General features: G+C 40.3%; 1 protein-coding gene across 3 annotated transcripts in view; it reads left to right on the top strand.

Annotated features, from left to right (window-relative positions):
• Window positions 1-23,928, top strand: part of LOC139995685 (uncharacterized) — a 169,341-nt gene that overhangs the window by 59,740 nt on the left and 85,673 nt on the right. The window contains exon 1 of one of the 3 annotated variants that reach the window (XM_072019385.1): window positions 14,445-14,702. The exons of the other annotated variants lie outside the window; for them this stretch is intronic. The gene's annotated coding sequence lies outside the window, so the exon portion shown is untranslated. Of the gene's footprint in view, window positions 1-14,444; window positions 14,703-23,928 lie in introns of those variants that run through there. 3 annotated transcript variants of the gene reach the window in all.

The following is a 23,928-nucleotide window of genomic DNA, read 5'->3' on the forward strand; positions in this document are numbered from 1 at the left end:
CTTCAATTGGTTCGACTTCATTTGCCTTTGGCTACGGTGAGTAATGTTAACACGCGAGAAATTGAAATGTCGCGAAAGATTAAATGTAGAACAGTTTATTTGCGCTTAATGTAACATGCAACTCTTGTCAATATTGTACGATTTTTATTTTTGTATAGTTTCCAAAGTATTCTCTGCTTTCTGTTGCCTTGGATCGATGGTAATGGAATAATCTTTGTGGCTGGTATAATTTTCTTCCGAAGGATTAACTTTTATCGAATATTGAAGGTTGGATCAGTTCTGAGACACAGAGATATTATATGCTTATTATATTCTGCTTTATTATATAGATTATATATATATACATATTTATATTGTATTATTATTCTGCTTCACTCATAAAAATTTAGTTATCGCATAAAAGTAAGCAACTTTTTTCATTTAACTGCGCGCCTTATTACTATAAAACAAAATATTCAGTTTCATTCTTGTGGAAAGATTATTGCAGTTCCTGTGGCTTGTAGCTTGTTATTTAACGTGTACTTTCAGAGAACTTTCGGAATGTTTGATTGCATTTTATGGATGGATATAATCATTGTGAATAAATACCTTACATTATCAATGATGCTATCAATAGATATAAGTTTATCATACTATACATTTCTGTTGCTTAATCCATCAATGTAGTGAAACATACGTATATGTAATGTATAAACAAACGATGAGTACGTCCAAGCTTTGGCAAGGTTGCAAAAGTAAGAGATTCGATGGCTTATAAAATGTTTAATTTCGATTATGAACGATATAATATGAAGCGATCGAAACAAAGAAACCCTGAAGAAAATACAGAAGCAATATCAATTCTTAGGTGAAGCTTATTGAATTTCGATGTATCGTAAAGTTTCATCAAAGTCACTGAATTTGATTTCGCCAGGCCTCATGTAAATAATACCAAGCATATTATTATCAAAGTTACAGACAGCAATAGCAGCGATCCACACACAAGAGAACGCATACGACAGGCCAGCTATTCCGTTGGTCGATCAATAAATGCTACCAGTATAAACCCTATTTAATATTTCCTTTTATTCGCTCACACAGCCGTAATACGGACAACAATAATATGTTGGATATCAGCGGTAATAATCAACTGCGTGACAAAGCGTTTACGCGTTCCAATAAGTGCGTGTTCTAATGCTTCTTCTGGTTCAACACGATCGCGTGGTTCACCAGAGAAGTGAACGTCGTCTCTTTCTTTACAAAGTCGTACTATTGTTAAACACTGTAGCGTCGGACAGAAATTTCATAGTTCACTTTAACTTTTAGACATTTTTAAAATACAATGAAAAAGATACACATCCGTAAACAAATATCGATATTCCTAAAGATCTTCGAAAAAATAATCCTGAAACAGAACGATTTTTTACAGCGTAAAATTTGATTCTTTTTATAATGTACCTGTTGTCCTGTGAAAAAGCCACTTATCATGTTTTTCCTTCTGTTGTCTATGCTTGAAAGAAATATTATGTTAATAGATGATCACGTTTGGACGAATTATCCAACGTAAAATACATAGAAGATATTGGAGAAATGAAGAAAATAATTTAACTAGCTAATGAAATGTAAAAGGGAAGAAAATACAGGGAACGGAAAGAAAGACTCATCGAATAGCATGTGTGCCTGGTTCGTATCACGCGCTTTTCCTCGTCGAGAAGCTTTTTTCTCTCTCTGCCTTCCCCTGTCTCCGCTGGCCAGTGCTCGGTCGATTGTACAAGCTGTAGGAGAAACGGAGCCCTTTCCATCCCCCTGTGCTACCCGCTCAACTTGGAAATTGTTCTCGGCCCCCGCTCGATTCTGCCCGGTCCTTGTCGGCACTCAAACTAATAAGCTCTCCGGATTAATTAAAATTTTGTCCGATGTTGCTGGCCGCGCGCGCGGCCAAACCATGAGCTTTCGACGTATAAACAGGAACACGGACCTCTTGTTCCCTCGTTCCTTCCTTCCTTTTTTCTCCTTTCGTTTTTCCCTCCATCTTCTGTTTTCTCTTTTCCCTTCTTCCCTTCTTCTTCTTCTTCTTTTTTTTTTTTTTTATAATTCGTCGATTCCAACTAATTACGACACGCACACGTATACAGCGGGTCACGTAGCTCGTTGTACCAGCGTGGTTGTATCACGAACTCGACGTTTCGATGGCTGCTTCTCGCGAGCCTCTCTCTTCCTCTCTCCGTTCACCGCCACGCAGTCTTCGAATGTTTTTCTCTCTCTACCAAAGTCCCCCTCTCTTACTCTCTTCGGAGGTCGTCGTTTTTTCATTTCTCCTCGTTTCTTTTTGCGAATATTCCTTCCTTCTTGCCCGATCCGACTCTCTCGTCGTTAATTGCCGTTCGAGCACTAATTACTCATTAACGACGGAGAAAGAATCGTAAGAATCGGGGATTTACGGATACACTCTGGATAATTTCATAGGCGAGCACACGACGAACGAACGTATCCTTGTATGTGTATGTGTACGCGTGTGTGTGCCCGCGCGCGTGCTCCAGAGAGCCCCGTTATCGAGGTGAAAGGATCTTTTATTTAGTAATAGAAGTTCGAAGTGGAATGGGTTTAAAGATAAACATCGTTACGTGCTCTCGTGGCTGCGGCGGATAATTATTAACCATTAAGTAGCCTGGCGTAAGGTCGTACTGTTTTCTAGACCCTGGTGCTTTATGCTCTTCGTTTCGCGAGATATAGTTTAATATGTTGCGAATCTATTCTATACGGTACCGCCTTTTTTTTCTTCGTCTCAACTAGCCAGCGAAACGAGATGAGTCTGTGAGAGGGATAAAGAAGTTTACGAGTGATTCGGATGATAAGCTGTAATTAGAAACCATCGTGGTTTAGGCGAATCAGGGTAACTTGAAATATTCCCGAGGATACAGTAACGAGATATCTGAATTTTTTCTCGGCCATCAGAATTTGCTTTGCTCTATTTAAAAGTTTCTTTTACGAGTATAAACTTGTATCTTAACAAAGTAGATTAGAAGGAAAAAGTGAAGAAGTATCTGTAGACATACATTGATGGTCAAATGAAAGTTGACGATTAATAGACAATAAATATTGGGAATTTCCGTACTAAACATTTTCTACGATGTTGTTAACAGTCATTCGTTCCACGGTATATACATTGTTTAAAATAATTATGAATGATTCTATCACGATAATTAAGAGAACAGAAGCGAAGAAATGTCCTATTGGCTTGATAGATTGCCATATTATTTGTACGATAATGTTATAAAGATTGGTTGTAAGACAGTCGTTAGATATTAAAATTAATGTGATGTGGGAAATGATGCTTTAATTATTTTCAGCAACGTATTATATCTATTTATTACTGCTGTCAGATATAATTCCATTTTGTAAAATTACAGTGTACGCTCGGGTTGTTTATCTTCTAATCTTTCTTTCGTCCATCACCATAGTATAACGATATAACAATAACATTACGTATTTTCCCTTGCCACCTGTATTCAGCTATAAATTCACACGAGTAACGACAAATTGCCACGATTGACTCTGCTTCCACCCAAACGTAACTACGCGATCGTCATCGAAGCTACTCACCCTACGAAGACGTGTCCCCTGTCCCCTTCTCAATTTTCTACGGACCCTCGAATAACGCTTCAATCCAGTATAATATCGCAGCTGTCGTTGCTAATGCGTTATTATTTCCTGTTTCATAAACGAACGTCGTACGATGTTCAAATGCACTCCCGACGTGCATGCGTGCTGACCGTTTCCCTTGTTTCGCGAGCTTCTTTCTTCTATTTTTCCAATTCTTTCTGACTTATCCATTCGTTAATGTTATTAACGCTTTGATACACGGTTTTCCTATGACGCCAGAGTGGTCATTGGTGACCGAAGCGCTTGAGCTTACAATTGTAAAAATTGAATGAAAATTGACAGTTAGAGCATTTTGAATATAACCGATAAACAGAAGATACTTTGAAATAAAAAGTGCCCCATTGAATAATTATACATTTTTATTAGAACATCAATAAACAAAAAAAGAAGATGAGAACAAATCTTGCATCTAACGGTGCACTGTATTTGCATCCATACCTTTGAAGGGTAATCTACGAATATTATTATAAACACACTTTAGAAAATAATCGTAAATGCTGCTTTATAATCATATAATTGAAGTTAGAAGTGTGAACATACCTTACTATTATATATAGAATGAGCAAATACTGTTTACTAATATCTTCTATACGTTTCAAGACGTGACGTCTTGAGCGAAACATGTGATTTCGGCGTGGCAGTCAAAGTGTTAATCAATAAATATTATGCAACTTAGATTCGATTGTTTCGTCGTATCCAATAAATTAATCGCGGAATTCAGATTTCTCGTGTAAGTTCTGATCTTGTATACATTTGTAAGTGTATGATCATTCCAAGAGATTTAAAACTAAGCTTGTCCATGAGTGTTCCTGTTAAAATTGGTCTGCACCAAATACCAAGGCCATTTAACCTGGCAGTCCACATTTTGGGAATGCGAAAACAATCGGTCAAGCTTGAATAACCGCGTTCACGCCACGAGCATATTTGCACGACAAATATTCGAACTTCATACGCTCGAACCGCGTGCCTCGAATGAGAATTAGTAGCGAGAATAGCCTAATAACACGTATTTGCATATTTATCCACCAAAATTCGAAGAAACTCCAAATACGCAATCTGTCTGAGATAAATGTCAGTTCAAAATATTCAATGAAACATTTGTTATCTAGTTTTGATTGGGGAAAAATGAATTTCTTCGTTCTTGTGTGTTTATTGCTATAAATTCAGATTAAGAAAAAATGTGACTTACAATTGACCTACTTTTGCTCTCAATGTCAAACTACGACTAACTTTGATGCAAACCAGGCGTGCGAAGCTTTCAATACGATTGTAACGGAAGATTATTTGTGAGCAGAAATTTTTTTACTGAACTAACAGTAGGTCACATATTTTTTATCCTGTGTTTTTATTGCGTTTTTCTTGTATTTATGTTCATTTATAACAATAAGCTGTACTAGTCATAAAAGAATGAAAGAATTCATTTTCTTTCCAAATTGAGTCGAAATATGTTGTTCATGAAATCAATTGTTCCACTGAATTTAGTTATTTAGCCAGCGAATTACTCGCAACTAATCTGTGCAATATACAGTCTTTCTATCAAAATTTTTAGTCTGCGAAAGAAGTATTCTTCCTTTTTTGTATATCCTCATTCACAAATATCGATACTTTCAAGCCTTCGAACATGATCACTGAATTTAATCGCCTAATTTCTGCTCTTCCATCGACCGAGTTATTTTATGCGTAATACTTCTTTGTAAACATAATTGACGCACACACGTGTTTACGCGAGTCCTCGCTTTGCACGCGTTCACGCGCAAACCGCAGCCGCGTAAGCTGAGAACCGACAAATGTTGGAAGCCATGAGCGATCCAGAAGTAACGTCATGCTGGATTGCATCTGCTGAAAAGAGTTTTATTATTCTCGCGGAGGCAGATGCGTGGCGGAGGGAGAAGGGAATCTGCTAGAAAAAGAGAGGAAAGCAGGAGAAAGGGGAGTATGAAATTGTATTAAGCGACGCAGGAGAGAGGGAGAAGGGGGATGAAACGGAAGGATGAAAAGGGGGAGAATGCAGGAAAAGAGAAACATTGGTTAGAAGGGGTGGTTGTGGAAAAGGAGGAAGCGCTTGGCTCTTTAAGGACTTCGGCCCTTTGTCGTCGCCGAGCAAATTAATTCGATGAAGGCACGTTAAGGATCCTGTCCTCGTCATCATACCACCACAGCGCCAGCCAGCCGACTCCTTTCTTTCTTCCCCTTTTTTATTTTCTCGCCGGGGGTGATCGCGTGAGTTCACTCGCGAGCGAACGTCGTTAGAGGGATTTACAATTAGCGTGTCATTGCACGACGATGCAATTAGGATGTTGCCGGCTGGATCGTTATAATTGGGGATTGTAGTAGTTAGTCCCGATTGTACTTGCGTAAGGTGACCTGGCTGACTTAGTCGTGTTGGGAGGAAAAAGGGATCGAAAGTAATTGACTCGATGTTATGAGTCGATGTGACACGATGACTATAGTATGGGTACTTTTATTCGTTTTCTTCTTCGTATAATATCGATGAGAAATGATATTCAAAATTATCCCCTTGTTTTATTTATAATATCGTGTTAGCCTTCTCATTTACGACTCAACAAGGTATTTTTTATTTATACCAAAGTTCTCGTTTCAATTCTTCAGTAGGAATTAACACAGACAACTTGGGAGAAACGTTGAAATTTCTTCCATCGTTTCCAGAAATGGTGAATTTACCAAAACGCGAAGCTTTCGATCGAAACAGGGGTGATTCTACGTGGGTTGCGGCGAAGAAATTAAATTGCGTTCACGGAGCAGACCGTGATAAATCTGAAAAGATATGTGTTTGACAGATATTGGTCGTCTTACTCTCAGTATGTCCTCGTTTTCACAAACAGACCTAGTCTGTCTCTCTATTGCCGGTTTCTTCTCTGTTTCTCCTCTCGCACCCGCTGTTCCTCAATCCCCTATCCCAGTTTCTTTCCGTAAAATTACCATACCTCCCAGTAACAGCTGCCACAGTCATCCTCAGCATCTGATAAACTAATACTAGTGACACATGCTATAGTTCGGGGGTGTACAATCTCTCTTTAAGGTTTCTTTGTATCCGAGATTTTTCCTGGCAAAGCGTCATAGTTTAATATTTTAGAGCATCTTGGAAACCAAGTTTCAGAATGGTTTTCGGTTTTGCACATGGTTAGGGTTGCGTGTACTGTTTCAGGGGTTCTTTGGTTATAAATCAAAATTTATGGACAGATTTTCCGGAGAGTTTGCGTTTGCCGCACCATCATTAGGTTTGTAAATTACACACGTTGAAGTACCGTTTCTGGTCGACGAGCTGTGATGCGCTTTATTGCCGTCCGTAGCCATTTCCAACCTTTTGTCATTGTATCTCGTTTGAACCTTTTTCTTTTTCTAGTCGCCAATTGCCAAGGTCATCGAAAGTGGCAGAACGAAGGGACGATTAATTCCCAAGGTTGGAATTTTTATCCTATCACAGTTTCTTTACATTTGCTTATAAGGCTACCTGTTTTGCTTCAAGTCTCCCATCTACCATTTAGAGGTTGCAATAAAAAGATAGTTTCATTTTCCAGTAATTTGAGAAAACTAACAAATACGAATGAAAATCGTTTATTTAATTAAATTGTAATTAAATTACTTTTCGGAACTATGCTATAAACTCCTAACCAACTAATGTTCACGATAGTAAACTTTTGCACTTTCGAACGTGGAATCTGTATTTTCGCTTGGTGTAAAATTGTAAAATTATAGAAAGAAACCCACAGCTTGTTATTTATCGATTCGGTAATGTTCTTAGTTTGGTATTTTGAAATTTCATCTCACGTGAATTTTGTCTTAATATTATCATCCTGTGTGAATAGCATTTGCGAACAATAATTTCTCTAATCTTCATCTATCCAACAGTAAATAAGAATAAGACGCTTGATTCGAACCTATTAACACTATCAATTTCTTACTTTAAAGAATATATGCAGCGGCGTATTTACAGCCGTGATAACTTTGAAGTGTTGGATTCAAGATTCGCAATTTGAAGTTGAACGTTCAAATTGAAAACTTACGAATTTGCATGCGTAAAATTGTACCATGCGAGAACACCATAACAAAATTCGCCCAAGTCCAGACATTCTTTCATTTCTCTGCTGTACGCTATTCCCAACACATTTTTACCCAAACACTTATCACGGTGACCTGAAAGACTGGAAATACACCGGTGGGTGGCGAACCGTCCGTTTCCCGGAAACGTAACAGGAGCCTCGTATTTCATCCGTGTGGAGGAGGGTGGTCGTTGGAAATTTCGCCGAATTACGCAGTGAAACGCGGCTCGAGCCAATAACCGAATCATAATCCCTTAGTTTTACACGGAAACGCGGCGCGCGGGGACAGACCGGTTTCGGTGGGGTGGAACGGGTCGCGGAGCGGGGAACTTTACTGCGCAAATTAAGGCGAAGTGGCAGTCAGTAATTTTATGTGCCCATCTCAGCCACTGATATTGAATTTCCTTAGTCGCTTAATCCAAATCCTCGAACGGGAACGGGGCGAAGAGAGTGTGTTAAGAGAAAGAGAGAGGGAAAGAGACAGAGCGAGGGAGGGAGGGCGCTGAAAGGGGTGGAAAGATGCGGGGGAAGGGTGAGAAACCCTTCGTAGCCGGCGGCGGCAGCGATCTCGCGAAATTGAAATCATTACTTTACGGGCGCACCGGCAAAATTGGCTACACACCCGGTGGATCACGATAGAATTTCTAAAAAGCGAGTAACCCTTGATCGTTTCTAATCAGTTGCCTGTAAAACCTGCTGGTTGACTGCTGATGGATGGATCGGTCCTCACAACGATCTATCTTTTCGTATTGATCGCATCTCCGAATAGAATGACAGCATGTACAGTCGGAACGTTTTGATGCCGATTGGCTTATGAATTTTTTCTAGGCTTTAAAAATTAGATTGCTTGGAGCAGGATTAGTTAATCGGAGATATTGTGCTTTGGTTTTGAATGACGAAGGCAGTACGATCTTTATGCGTCTTTATCAAGGATAATTTCTATGTCTCTATTTGGCCGAGTCAGAAAGAGAAAAAAGGTGGGAACAAAAACGCATCGTAATACAATTAATTGAACTTATCAAAAGTTCCGTTTATACAGTGTTCGTTTGTCTTTAGTAATAGAGTTACCAAGATTTTCTACAATTTCCTACGATTACTAAAGATACGTTGGTATTTCCTTCATGAAATCAACGTTACATGTAATCAAGATCGGAACACGTTCTAATTTATTTCCTTTAATACTCGATCGATCGATACAGTACTAAGCTAGAGATTGATTTTAAGGCAATCGCTAAAAAAAAAAAGGATCTATAGGAACAGTGAGTAGATATAGTTAAAATTTTAATCATCTCCTGATACTACATTTAATCACATGTTATAAATGCGTAATTATGAATCCAAGCAATCAGGGCAACTCCATCGAACACGCTTTCTAATAAGTTTCAATCTCTGTAAAGTCACAACCCATTTACCCAAGGAACAAAGACAGCGACCCCCCCCCCCCCATTGAAGTCAGAATCGGTGATTTTCCGGGTGGATTCTTTGGAACACGATCTGGAAGCCCCATTCCGGGGAGACATGGAGCGGGACACGGGCCGTGTACGCGGAAACCGCAGCGCGTGAAACGCGATTCCATCGGTGGGCCAAGTAAGCCGACATTTCGATAATCAGCGGCCACGTGTTGCGCCGCGCGCGTTGACTTGCTATAATTACTTTGGCTGAACCGTTAGCGTTCGCCGGCCGGCGCCGATGCAAACGTGGAACACAACGGTCTCTCGCGCACACGCACGCCGCGGTATAATTTATCGCGAACCGATGCACGTTCCCGCGAATATTATCCCGTCGCTGGGAACGAGAAGAGAGTAGAAAGGAAGAAGAAGAAGAGAGGATCCTTGTTCCTGATGCGCGCGGTCGTTGTTCAAACGAAACGAAACGGTTCGAGTTGGAGAAAGAAAGGCGGAAACGAGAAGAGGATGAAGATGAGAAGAGAATGGAGAGAGTGAGTGGTCGAGAGGGTGGAGAAGGACAGAGGGTAAACGTTGTTGCAGTTTGCCGGCGGGTGCACGAGGCAATTACAAAATTGCAAAAATTAACCATAAAACCTGGTCGGCATGCTGCGCGCTACCATAAAACTAGCCGGCCGGCCGGCCAATCGGCGCATATTTTTGGCGTTTACGACCAATCACGTGGCCGCTGAGAACGCTCGGTACTTGTCTGCCCTTTTCCTTTCGCAGCAGCCACAGTTGCCCCTCTTTACAACGCGAATATTCCTCGCGCGGGAAAGAAAATTGCACGGCGATTTTGCGATGCTCCGCCGATCGAAACGCCGTAAAACGACTGCCCCCGTGCCAACCATTCCTCCAGTTTAGTTTTTCTATCTCGTGTTTCGCTTCTTTGCAGGAGGTTCACGAAATAGACTGGAACGAGTTTAGAGACCTCTTTGAGTGTTTTTAGAAGTTCTTTTGTTTTTTTCGAAGGAATAATAAAGAGTTGTTTGGTGCTTTTAATCTACTCGTGAAACAGAAATATTACTTCCTTATGTTTTCTAAATTTGATGCTGTTTGGTGGACATATTACAGGTCAATAATTTTAGTATATAATATCTTACGTATTGCTCCTTTGCACATTCGAAATCTCAAAGTACGTATACATATATTTTCGTAGTATATCTAGTGCATACATGTAGAATATACGTCATAGTATATCTTCTTCTGTCTAATATATTTACACGACAGATATTAAATCTTTCTTCTAATTTAATACGTTATTGACACTTTGTGTTTTACGGACAGTATTTCGGTGGATAAAGCATCGGTGGTTGGTACCTAGCCGGGATTATAAACTGGTCTGTACTCATTCAAGGCCATTCGCAATAATTTCGCTTTGGAACGGCCTCGATAAGAAATCTGTGATACGGTTCCCTCTAAATTGAACCGGTTCGAATTGGCCAACCCCAATTGGATCAATTCTGGGGACGCGCTCAAATTACGCATAACGTCGCTTTACGACGATCGTAAAGCCACTTCCAAAAACGTCGCCTCCGCCTATATCGATTTGCTTAACCATCTTTTGCTAACCATGTTCAGTCCCATGCGAGAAGATTACAAACAAGTAACAAATAAAATAACAAAATGGAAAGTGCCGTCGGAGATTAATGCAACCCTTATTTTGTACAAAGTTTCACATTTCAGTTTCATAATATCAAATCTTTTCAGTCGTATGAAAGTACTACTAGATCATACAAAATTCAATAACTACTATGCTGCTACAATATTCTACACGGTGTGCAAATACTTTTTGTAATTACCGTACCTACGTCACGACAGTTAAATCACTACAGTTAAATCAAACACATCTCTCAAAAGAAACGAGCAGCGTAAACACAAGGGGCCTGCGGGGCTAATAGTGGGTCGTTGTCTAAATTGATCGGCATCCCTTAAACGCGATCGCGTACGTTCTCCAGGGCAGCGGTAAAGCGAAGCTCGGTGGGTGTGGGGAGGAAGAGAAGAAAGGAGAAAAAGAGCATCCGGACGAATTGATCCAACGTTCCGTTTGAACGCACAATACCGCAACTCGTATACAAACGTGGCGAACAACTTTTCCTCGGTCCCTCCACGGCACAATAAATTTATGCCTCCATTCAGTGCCACTACTTAACCCCCCTCCCTATTCTCAATCTCTCCCTTTTGCATCTCTGTATCGCGCACACGCGTGCAAACACGCGTTACAATAAGTCCGCGACCTGTTTAATAGAATAATTAAGGGCCCTCGTGCGGCAGCTGATGCCTCGATCGTGCGTTTCCGCGCGTGCACACGCGCGCGAGCTCTCGCTAGCGGATCTGGATCGTGGACGATGTATTGTTGATTCAGGGGGTGCGTATGCTTCGCGGACAATGGGGTCACAGGGGAATTAAGCATCGATCCGAATTCTACGCGGGATTAACGCGCTAAAAAATGGCATCCAACAGTCCAACTGCAAAAATTGCCCCGAAAACGTTCTTCTGGTTGTATACCGGTTCATAATTGACGGTGTATCGAATATTTGGAGTAGGCTACAGACTATAGAATTTAATTCCTAATTTTTCGAAGTAGAATTTAAATTAAGAGGCTCGTATATTTATATTTATATTTGAAACTTTAAACGTTTGAATTTGGAGATATGAGAACTGAAATATTTACGTGTGAAGATATAAAAGAATAGGAATTTTAATTATACTAAATTAGTATACTAAATTAGACAATGTAGATTTAGACATACTAAATTAGATAATGTTCGTTTGAAAATTGAGAAATTAAGAAATGTAAATGTGCAGGTGTAAAGTTCGAAGGTTTAGATTTGATTTTGAGAATTGATTGAATGAATCGATTGAATTTTGACGATAGATTTGAAATTTAAGTTTTGATTTAGATTTCTCTAAATATATTCGCAAGTTAAAGACACGAGTTAAATTTCAAATTCGCTTATCTACGAGACATGATGGACACCAGAACGTAATGTAAAGTAGACAGTATGCTTTCTGAACATTAGATTCGAGAACGAAGGGTGTCGTCGATAGCCCGAGTAGTTAGGCTGCGAAACGTTCTCATCAGGGTGGGCAACGGTCCAAAAGTTGGTTAAAAGTTTTCATGGTAAATACGAGGAATTGGGACCACGTTCGTTTGCATCCTGGCCTACTGGACCGTGATAATACAATCTAAATACACGTTGTATTAACCGTGTATCGGTAGATTTATCGAATTGACCTGTCGCAAACACTCATCAGGCTATAAAAAAACGTGCACCCGCTACATATCTTCTACTTATTTATATAACCTAATCAAATCATAAATAAAACTATGTACATTACGATTCTTCCTTCCCTAATTCTAACTATTTGCTACAAGATCATTTTTTGAAGAATCTTCAACAGATTCAGATTCTACTTATTCGCATAAAATACGTTTATTCCTCTTCCAATTCTGTTTCCTTCCTACAAAATTATCTTCGATCAGCAGTCGCTCTCGAAACGAAAAAGAAACGGTTTCATGGCAAACATGGGTCCACCAGACGGGTGACCCACTCGAGACTGCGGTAATATGGTTTAAATACGTACGATGCGTGAAGGCGTTGATATCGCGGCGGTGGTAAGGTGTAAAACCGCAGGATTCCAATGGAAACAGTTATTTGCGGTCACGAAGTGTACCGTGACGTATCCGAGCTCGCGCTTGCTCGCTCGCTCGCTGACTGGCGCGCGTGCAAACTTACTATACGTGTCACCCATACCTATACAACCTCTTACGTGCATATATATATATATATATATATGTATATACACACATATGCATATGCGCAAACACATGTACAAACGCGTGTTCTCAAACTATAGACACAAATACCTGTATACGTACATACGTAAGGGACACACGTGCATACATCGAGAAGCGTATCCAGACACCGCGTAACCGATGGTAGGTGTACACACCTTCCTTCCGTCCTTCCTTTCCCAGGAAGTGGAGTCAAGTGGACCCACCGCCACCGCCGGAAACTCCACTAATGACTAAACTTGCTAATTTCGACCAATTAGGCTCCCACCACCTCCCGTTTCGCCGTCCTCGCTGTGTCGCTTTCGCCCTTACCGCTTTTCCCTCTCTCTCTCTCTCTCTCTCTCACCATCTCTTTGCTTCTGTCGCTTTTCCACTCTCCGTGGCCCGGCCAACTTGCAGCTCGTCTAATGTGCGCCGCATTTACCTTGACCGATAGAAGCTTGCTCCTAATTTCGTGGTACATTGCGCAGTGCGGACTGGCTGCGGATTAAATATTTTCTTATTAAACATCGTGACCAATGGTCTTTGTACTTACATTTTGTCGCGTGCTTTCTGGCCTGGTAGATTGCGAGGGGTTGGGTAGACTAACGAGGGCACGATCGAACATAGACATTCGGACGATGATCGGGTGACTGCGCTTGGTGTAAACTGCCAAGGATCGATTGGTACTCGAGTATACCTTCGAAGGATAAACTCTACTGTTTCGTTCAGGTACGACATTTTGAAATGGGTGTGTTTGTTGAATTTGGATCACGTGTGGAAATTTTGTATTTACTATGAAAAATAGGATTACATGTAGGAGTTTCACTTTTATCAGAATACGTACGAGATAGATCAGAATAGATAGAATGACGAGTTGTTTAATTTATATCGAGATATATAGGTGATTGCGTAGTGAAGACAACCGCTGATATTTAGTACAAACTGAATGCATTTAACTGTTTTTATTTTGTTCAGTCACTTTAAAATTGATAGCTGATTTCATAATTGTACTCACATCACGTCATATATTGACGTACGATCTCATCATGAACGGAAATATACCTTGTTCTAAAAATTATAACTAAGTTGTATTTTCTCAACCTTGTACCTTATTCTAATCTCTGCTATTATATCGCCCCATTCATTGTTACAAGAGAAATCGCTTAAGTCTGAAGAGGGTTAGACTAAGACCAGGTAAAACAGTTCTTCTATATTATAAAGAAACATGGATACCTTTCAAACAGCTTAAATCAACTTACTGGTTAAACATTCGTTGGATTACTTTATGTTTTTCCTAGCGCCGGAGCCTCTTTTAAAAAATGATAAAGACGAACGTAAAGGAAAGTTCCCAAAGAACGTGCAGGTAATAACAGCAAGATTACCGAAAACTACCTTACTCTGTCGGCGTCTCTCTCCCTCTCTCTCTTTCGTAGATTATTCGGCAATTGAACGCGCGGCCGGTTAAGTAGTCGAAGGATATTGAGTGTTGTGGTCGGTTTGAAGTTCGCATGGTGTGGAGTAACAAGCTGCCACCGTTGGATATTTATAGGGGCCGTCAGGGGTCGAAGCCTGTATTGTGGAATACGTGCGCGAAAGCCTCTCGCAGCTGTGCCAAACACAACAGTTTTACACTTCATCCTTAACCGTACACGCTTACTTCGTCGAATTCGCGACCGCGTCTCCTTTTTTCCCCCTTCTCGAAAGCTCATCCTTGTGCTTTGCTCGATGCATATTTTCTACCCCCGTCGAAAATCAATTTTCTTCGGTCGTCTCGTAAGCAAATTCTGATCCTGATGAATATGTCCTCTGTTGATTTACCGTGCAACCTCGTTGCGATTTTGCGATTGTAAGTCGCTATGAAATTCGGCAGAGTTGCACAGTGTTTCACAATGAAATGGGTGTTTGCGTTATGATCGATACGGAATGGCGAGGATAAAAAGAAGGAATATATTTAGTGAGCACAAAAGAGAAAGATGCACCTTAAGCTTAGTTTTTCTGTATCCATTTTACTATCTGTGTTTTTTCGTCCAGTCGCGGGGAGACGCGATCGCGTTAAAGCGCGTCAACGGGAGTCGTAAATTCCCGTTACGATTATAATAATCGACACCACGAGCAGGTCGATCCCCTTATTTCTTATGGGATAATAGGGGTGTTTGTTTGTAATACAACTGTAGTCTACAGTTATATAATATATATTTACAATAACTTACAACACTTGTTGCGTAGACAGGAATTGATTGACTTTGTCGTGCCGGAAAGTACAACAGTTGATTACTCGAATGTTTAGAGAATAGCACCGTACTTGACTCGCTTTGATATGTTGAAGAACAAGGTTTGACTCGACTACCCGAATATAAGAAGAACAGTTTTCTTGAGTTCACTTGAATACCCGACGATTTGAAGATCAGTAAACTTGACTGCCCGAGGATTGATAGAACAGTACCAGACCCGTCTCGTGCTATTAAGGAGGAAAGCTCGGTGTGAGTGTGCCCTTTTGAACTAATAACGCGGATTCGTTGTTTACACTTTTCGGTAGAAAAGTGAGGGTAACGATCCGCGATGCCCATTGGTTATAGCCAATGTTAATAAATAAAATACGAGGAGAAAGTCTTCGGTAGATGTGGCTCATGGGTGTCCTTGTTCATGGGAAAAACTTGCAATTTCGCTGGACAAACATCCGCTTTCTCCGTAATTAGTAAGAGCGTGCAATAAACCTAAGGACTGTTTTAAGGACCATCCATAAACCGAAAATACTTATATGAATAGAAATTAAACTAAAAAGATTCGGTTTATGGTGGTTCCTTGGGTTTATTGCGGGTCAGTGTAACGAGGTGTAGGCCTTGGCGGCCAGACCGTGAGGGACGTCACACGGACCATCACGCGCGACGTAACAATCTGTGTTAACAAGTTTATTTGTCAATAGACACCGAGTAGAGCAAGAAAAGGCGGGAATGGTTTATTTAAATTTGGACAAAACCAGTCCATTGCAAAAGCAAATATTAATGAATTTTTAACGATACGGTGCACATGATCACTATTTTTCGCGATTTTTCTATATAAAATATAGAGTTACCGAATGGTATAACATCAATGTTACAAAATTAAAATGACAATTTCTTTCGCTTACGATACTCGTCTTTTACACAGAATATATTATGCATGGCTGGAAAGTATGGGTTAACATAAGGACGAGATCTGTAGATCCGTAGATGTAGATAATCTATAAATTAATTTAAAGTCACGCTTCAGTCAATAACGAAAATTCTTGTGCTCTATTTAATCCTTTCACATAGAATGTGTTTCTGTTATTGATAATTGATAAAATACAATGTTTCCCACAGACCACCATAATTTCATTTCTGGTAGGAATTAGGTTCTTGAAAAATACAACTAAAAACCGTGGTAAATAAATAGTATTGTGACAACTATAGGAACATATCATAATCAGGAGATCTTGTATCATCCACTATACCACGCAACATTGTGCCAAGTGGTCGAACCGACTAATTTATAGACATACCCTTCGTTTCATCTTCGTTTCTTAGGTCAAGGGTTAAGTGGGAACCTTGGGAATCGGAATAAAGAACGACTCTTCGAAAATATTTACGAAAAATCTCTGAATGTTAAAGCAGAGGAAGAAAGGGTGAAAAAATGCCGCATGGGGACATTGATAAGGGTCTCTCGATGGTTGGAGGTCGCGAGTGACCGTATTAAGGGGCCAGTATGGAGAACGAGAGACGGAGAGAGGGTATGGTGGACTGACAAGGGCGTTAATGCGCCGGAGATTTATGTCGTAACGGGCAGGATGAAATTCCATCGCGGTAGGTACGCGTACATAAGTGGCGCTGGTACCGGCTGATGTCGGCGGAGGCGCGAGAATTATGGTGGCCCGTACTGATATCCACCATAAACCCCGCCTGTGCCCCATCGACCGGTTGGGCATACTTAATTAAATACGTATTAAGGGGCTGAGTGTGTTCCAATGTACGCCCGTATCATGGGATAATATATGTTCACCTGTGAACGTGCGACATCACCAAGGGACACCACGAATTGCTTCGAAATAATCACCTTTTGCGACCTGTTACCGGATAGTTTTTTGGATCCTTGAAATTCCGAGAGAAGTTTTAACTAGAGTGAATAATTCATTTTCTAATCTCGTTCTTGTAATTACGTTATAGCAGCACATGAGCCAACGGAAGATTCGAATAGGAAGAGACTCATATTGTTGTACCTTTGAGTTTCAACCTTGTACCTTTGTTTTGGTTTACTAGAATCAAAAATAAACGAATTCCGGACAAAATATTATCGCCGTTATTTGTAATCGTCAACCGAATTTACATTCAAACTTCTGACAATAACAAATGTAGTTAGAATAGCGAGTCCTTATAGCGCGTTCATATTGCGAATTATTATAGCGAGTCAGACAGCGAGCGTAGAGTTGAATAGTACCATTGAACGAGCGACGATTATGACCGGTATACACTATCTCTGTACTTGTATTTAAAGTGATTTTAATATACACTGACTATTACAATTTTGTCATTCGTCTCCTTAATAAACTAACGCGTATAATAAACCACCTCAACGTTACAGTTTTGTTATACGTAGCTACATTATAATTTCGTGGAAGTTTCGGTGGCTAGAGGGTTGAATCTAAGTTTAGGTAATTTGTATGGATGAAGGTGTATATAATAATTTTGATCGTTCATAGGTTGATTTAAGAACAAACGAATGATAATCCCTGGAAAGAGCTCTCTCTCTCTCTCTCTCTCTCTCTCTCTCTCTCTCTTTCTCTAGCGTCGTTTCTCAGCCCTTTGTCTTCTCCGGGCCGCGCGCAACAAAATACTCGGTACGTAAACGCTTCGAGAGAATGTCCATAATGATAGCAAAGAGTCCGTTCTTCCTGGTGCAGGTCGCGACCGGCCGTTTCGCAACGCGAAACACCAACGGGCTAACGTCCAGAGGCATTCCTGAGCAACTGGCCGACGACAATAAAATAAAACATTACTATCTCGGAATAGCGCCTCCACTTGGACGTTCTCATCCGCGCGAGAAGATTTGCTTTCAGTAATAAACGTTTCGCAGAGTCGCGAGCGCCCTCACGGACCTTTCGTGGAACGGGTGCCAGCCGCCATTTTACAATATAATTTTCGCCACGATTTGTCTGCTCCGAGAAACGTGCAAGTTTACGCTTTTGACGCGAAATCTATCGTTGAAAACTATAGGCTAAAGTCGTAGATCGTTTCGAAACGATCACAAACTATGCATCATATGTTGGTAGCGTAAAGGTGGGATATCCTATAAGCGAAGAAATTCACGAGTGTAATATTAGTTGAAGATCATTTAAAAATATGATTCTTCAATTTACATATTACTACATAATAGACGCATCTCATATTGATAGAGAAACTTTGTGTATGAACACTGTACAATTGAAAGGCGGCGTATCTCTGATGCTTATAGGGCATATCTCTTTAAGAACTAGACCGGTATTCTGCACCTTTTCTGACTTTCAGAACGTGTAGTCTTAAAATAAACAAAGTATGTATACGAAAAAAAAAAAACAAAAATCAGAGGTGGTAGATGACTAGCATTTCGTTCAACCTGAACTTACCAGGTATAACATAGAAGAAAAATATCTTATAACGTATAATGTAATATGAAATTAATTATAAAAATGACCAATATTAAAGAATACTGTGGTTCTTGAACTAGAAAACACTGAGTTACAATATAACACTCCAAGATATGGACGTAATAAAATTAATGAATAGCCGCACTGATAAAAATTAAAAATTCCATCTAAAAAAATGTTGAAAATCCCTGTTACATATATCGATACCACGATATAAACACGTAATTTATCCACGAATCGCGATAGGACGACTGAAATAAGTGAAACAAAAGCCGGGTTATGAAAAATATTCACCCCGTGACCGTAGCGGAGGCAAACAAAAGAAGGCACCGTGGCCAGGCCAAAGAGGTATCGGTCGGAAGAACGGATATAATGATAACTTGGAGTCAGGTATAATGAGCATCGAGGGACAGCGCTCGAAGACATTGAAAATAATCTAATTATTAGCGGGGACGATTATAGTAATTAGATGCAGCGTCCATGGGCCGGGGCGAAGTCGGGTTCCCCGTTTGCCGCGCACAGCCCACCTATTACAGGTATACTCTGCCTATGAGAGCGGTCAAATGAAAAGGTGTACACTCCTACGGACCTCTTTTTCGAGGAACCGTGTGCCCTCGAGATAGCCTGAGTGTGCACGCGGGCAAACATGAAACGAAAAGACGAAGAACGAAATGGAGAATGTCGAAAAAGAGAGAGAGAAAGAGGGACCACGTTCCCGGCGTGCAATTATGTAGGAATCCTGACGGCGGAAGAAAGCTTACCCGATCGCTTGGCTATGCATTGAATGCAACAACTTTGAAATGATTCGTGCCTCAAGGTGGACGCGTTGTTTCACCGCGATGGCTCGCTTTGTGCTTCCGCGGACCATTTTCTTGCGACACCGAGGTCCGCTGATTTAGATCCCTCCTTCTAGGAAATGGGACCCAATCCGAGGATCGCGATACACTTGCTCCTTTGTTTCGATTTTTCTTCGCGTCTGATATAAGGACTTTGCAAGAAACGGCGAAGAACTACAGTAAGATTTATATAAATTGGTCACTATATATGTCGTATCCTGAACCAATTTATACGAGCCTGTTTCATCGTTTTCGTATATACGATCAATTCTTGAGACGGCTTTAAACATTACGTGACACCAAGTATAGGATCACCATTAATTTATCTACGATAATTTGCAAAATCAATTTACTATTCTCCTGCGCTCCATCACCAAACTAATTAGAATAAATATTGACCTCATAAGATATTCACCGAACAACACGTTGCTTTAGTTTATGATCGTTACCCCGGTGGACGCGTTTGACGTCGATCCTGTAGCCCGATCTGTTTTACCAAAAGTAAATTTTCTTATCTCATTTTATTCAGCGTGGTCGCAATGCTGGAACCAGTGGGTATTTGCATTTTTTCACAGATCTAATGGAGCCATAATAATCGTAGCACGCGGATCAACTTCGGCTGCCGGTCAACCACTCACCCCCGCGAGTCTGTGCTCCCCTCGAGTAGCAGGGATTCTTTTCGTCGTCCACTACAAGCATCGGAACGGCGTCGTTATTGTATGGAACGAGGCGTCCTCGTTATCGTCGCTTATCGCTAATAAGATCGCTGGACCGCTCGTTATCGTCGTCGTCGCACTCGCCCTGTCCTCATTTTCGTACGATTGCGATCGTTAATTATCCCTATCGCAGCTGATCGTCCTCTCTCTTCTCTTGCTTCTCCTCTCTACCCTCGCCTCCTCCTTTTCCTCCTCTCTCTCCTCCACTTCGTTCGAAACGTTCGCGTCCGTCCTCCTCCCATCCACATTCTCTCTCGTCGCTGTCGTCGTTGTTGTCGTCGTTCTCCTCGTCATTATCATTCCGGTAATTATCGGTGTATTCCCTCGTTATCATCTTGTTATCGCTTGGCCGTCGTGCTTCCGCGGCTGATCGAATTTCGAGGGCTCCCTGGGTCAGGGGTCGTAAACAGACCTCTGATCCTGCATCTCGCGATTTTCGTCAAACACCGTCCTCCGAACCAGATGTTCCAGATCGAATCTTCCTTTTTCTTCTTCTTCTTGTCAAAGAAGAGAGATATCGATCGCCATTTTATGAAAGAGAATTTTGTCGATTTTTTTATTTCTATTCTCCTTGTTGAATCTGAAATGCATAACATTTTCTCATTCTATTATTAAACTCGTCCTTGGCCATAGTTACATGTTTATTTATAGAATCCTTTAATTTCAAATATATCGTCTTATTCTTGTTACAAATAATATGTCATATTTATATTTAGCTCTATTCGAAGCGTACTTGAAATTAGTTTAATTTTATTAACTTGTTTTTACAATTATAGAGACTTCCGGTTAAAGGATGATTCGGTAACAGGTTGATACTAGGACTTAATAAAATTAAGTGTATGTTATACACTTAATTAAACTTAAAACAATATGACAAAGACGAATAAGATGTACCTATATACATTTCTGACGTAATGAAAATATACATTAATATCGTCAAAAATGTTTGCATGTTCTTAATAATGAAAAAATGGAAATATTTGATACCAATCATTCTGCTTGCACTGATACCTCGGCTGTTAAAAGCTAATAGCCTCGTAATATAACGGTATACTTATTCCGTGTAAAATTCAAGGTTGAACTTTAAGCTGTCGAAGCTTAATTTAGCTCAAATAACTATCTTACTTCAATCCGTTTGAAAGGTGAGAATTTTGTATTGCATGGAAACGACTTTAGGGAGATATAATCGACAAGTTTCTATAATGTTCCTTGATAGCTAATGATCGTCGATCTATGGAATTTAATGATAGTCGTGAGAACTCGAATTTGGATTAATTGTATGATACCAACCGGTGTCGATGAGGCTTGACGTATTAATACAAAGATCGACGTTTATGCTTGTCCATTTTAATGCATCATCTGTGGAAGGAGGGAAGGAGCGACGATAGCCTGGAAACGTTTCTTACAGGGCCTCAATTAGCTCAAAATGTTTCGCTGGAATGGGAAACGATGTACACCCTAACGTTTAGAGATGTGCCTTCGATCGGCCTGAATTCGACTAATACGCACTTGGACTTCGACTTTAAGTATAGAGGCAGCACGATCTCATCGAATCCAAATGAATATCCTGCTGTCGGCAGCCTGCTGTGTAATTTCAGTGCGCGTAGTATACGTGATTATTTGGAAGAAACGTAGAATTCGAACGAAAATCTTTCTCTCGGAATGGGAAAGAAATTTGGAGGGTCAAATTAATCGGTGTCGATCGATCTGAACTGAGAACAGAGAATAAAATATCAAGTTATATCGAAGCTTTATTTCACTTTCAGAAAATAAAAAACTGGGAGATATTCGAAATAGACTTGTCACGTGAAACTCTGTGACGCGTTGCTGTTAATCAGCTGACAATGACATTACGTAAGCGACGCTCGTGGTGCGTAAGTCATATCTAAATATAAGACGAGGAATCAGATTCATTAAAACATTTTGAAAGGCGGCACACAATTCCTAAAAATAATTTCGAACGTCGATGATACACGAAGTCTGAGATGCTTTGTAACGCCGATTGAGAATTCCATTTATTTGCAGGTGTATCAACAACCAATATAAATATCATAAATTATCCATATTAAGTACAGACACATAACTCGAACCGAAAAGGATTCTTCCAGGTTAAAAAATGTTATGACGTTTAAAAATAAATTCAATTATAACCTCAAGGTTTATTTTTCGAGAATAAAGACTCGATTAAGAAATCGAGATCACAGTGTCGACTTATTTTCTTCCAAAGTATTGCGTTACGCATCATTTCTGAAACGACTTGTAACAAGGAAGTCAGTCGACGAAGGTTCATACGTTCGATTCAACATATTGGCCGCGCTTCCTCGGCCAGTCTGGCCGTAAAGACTTCAAGCGCGACTGCCTCTGCATTGACCTTCGTTAACTGGAACGTAAGTCACCGTCTCGCCTTTATCCGGCCGAATAATCGTAGAACGTAATGAACAAACCTCGCAACTAATTGGAACAGATTGAACGTACGATCGTATTGTGCGTGCACGCGCGTTTCTTCGCAATTAATAGCGTCATGACGTTGCACCAATCTGCGTAACGATTGCATCAGTTCCATATCTCAATTATTCTTTGTCTCCCGGTCCCTTTCTTTCTTTTTCTTCCTCCGATTACTTGTATTTAATTGCGATTATTGCTTTGCGATTATTCCACAAAGTTGGAAGGAACAAAGATTCGCACAACAATGATTACCGTTGGAGTTAACCGATACGTTTGAAAACCTATGTTAAGAATCCATGTTGTATCGATACAAAGATACTGTAAATAAAGAACACGACTCAGAAAGAAAACCAATTACATAATAATATTATGAAGAAGTCTAGTACGATAATAGCGTTTATCGTTGCATCTTCTTATACTGATATTTCCCCCCTTTCACGGTTCATCTTCTTCATTCAGCCAGGATTAACTTAGATATTCCTATAATCCTTCGAAAAGGATAGTTGAAAGATAATTTCATGCTATTTTACGAGTTTTACAGCAGCTCTTACACCATCCAATGTTCCTTAAATTGGATATTCATTTTGAAAATTAACTTGAAATAATTAGAAAACTTAAAATAATACAAAGACTTAATCAGCACAATTCTATGTAAATTTCAAAGAAAAATGACATTATTCTAAAGAATATGGCAAGAAGATTCAATCCTTAAACAGGACACACTTGCGGTTTTGAAATGCAGTTTCATCGATCGTTTCGTCCGATACACGCGTCTATCGACAATCGTTCACTTTGAACGCTCCTGTTATCTAGATGGACCGATAAGCCCAACCAGTAGTTAATAATTAATGGTTAACAATTAAGATTGAAATTAACGTGTAACACCACGAGGTTTAATTGGATGTAACACGAAAAGTGGGAGGGTTTGGGTGGTGAAAGAAACGAAGAGAGATTATGTGACGAGCGAAGAGAAAGAGCTAGATAGAGAAACTGGCAGGTGGTAGCGCAACGGGACGCACGACTCCTTCGATGTCTCGCTTTGAATTTAATTTCCTCCCTGGTACACATTGGCTGATAAATATTGCGGGCCCCGGGAGATTTTCAAACGTCCGTATAATTAAATCCGGTAAAAATGTTTCGGCCGCGTCGTCATTCACCTTCCACTTTCTCGCTCCTTTCCATATCTTTCTTTCTTCTTTTCTTTCTTCCACCTTGCATCCGTTCCGATTGCCTTTGTAATTCGTTTTAATAGGCGCAGTGACTCCTGTTTCCAGGTATGATGAAGAACCGGTAATATCTTACGATTCGATGGTTTCCGGTGGATTTTTTGGAATCGCACGATAGTACCGATTCGTCGAGATACG

This window comes from Bombus fervidus, chromosome 16 (genome assembly GCF_041682495.2).
Source record: "Bombus fervidus isolate BK054 chromosome 16, iyBomFerv1, whole genome shotgun sequence".
In the NCBI taxonomy this organism is placed as follows: domain Eukaryota; kingdom Metazoa; phylum Arthropoda; class Insecta; order Hymenoptera; family Apidae; genus Bombus; species Bombus fervidus.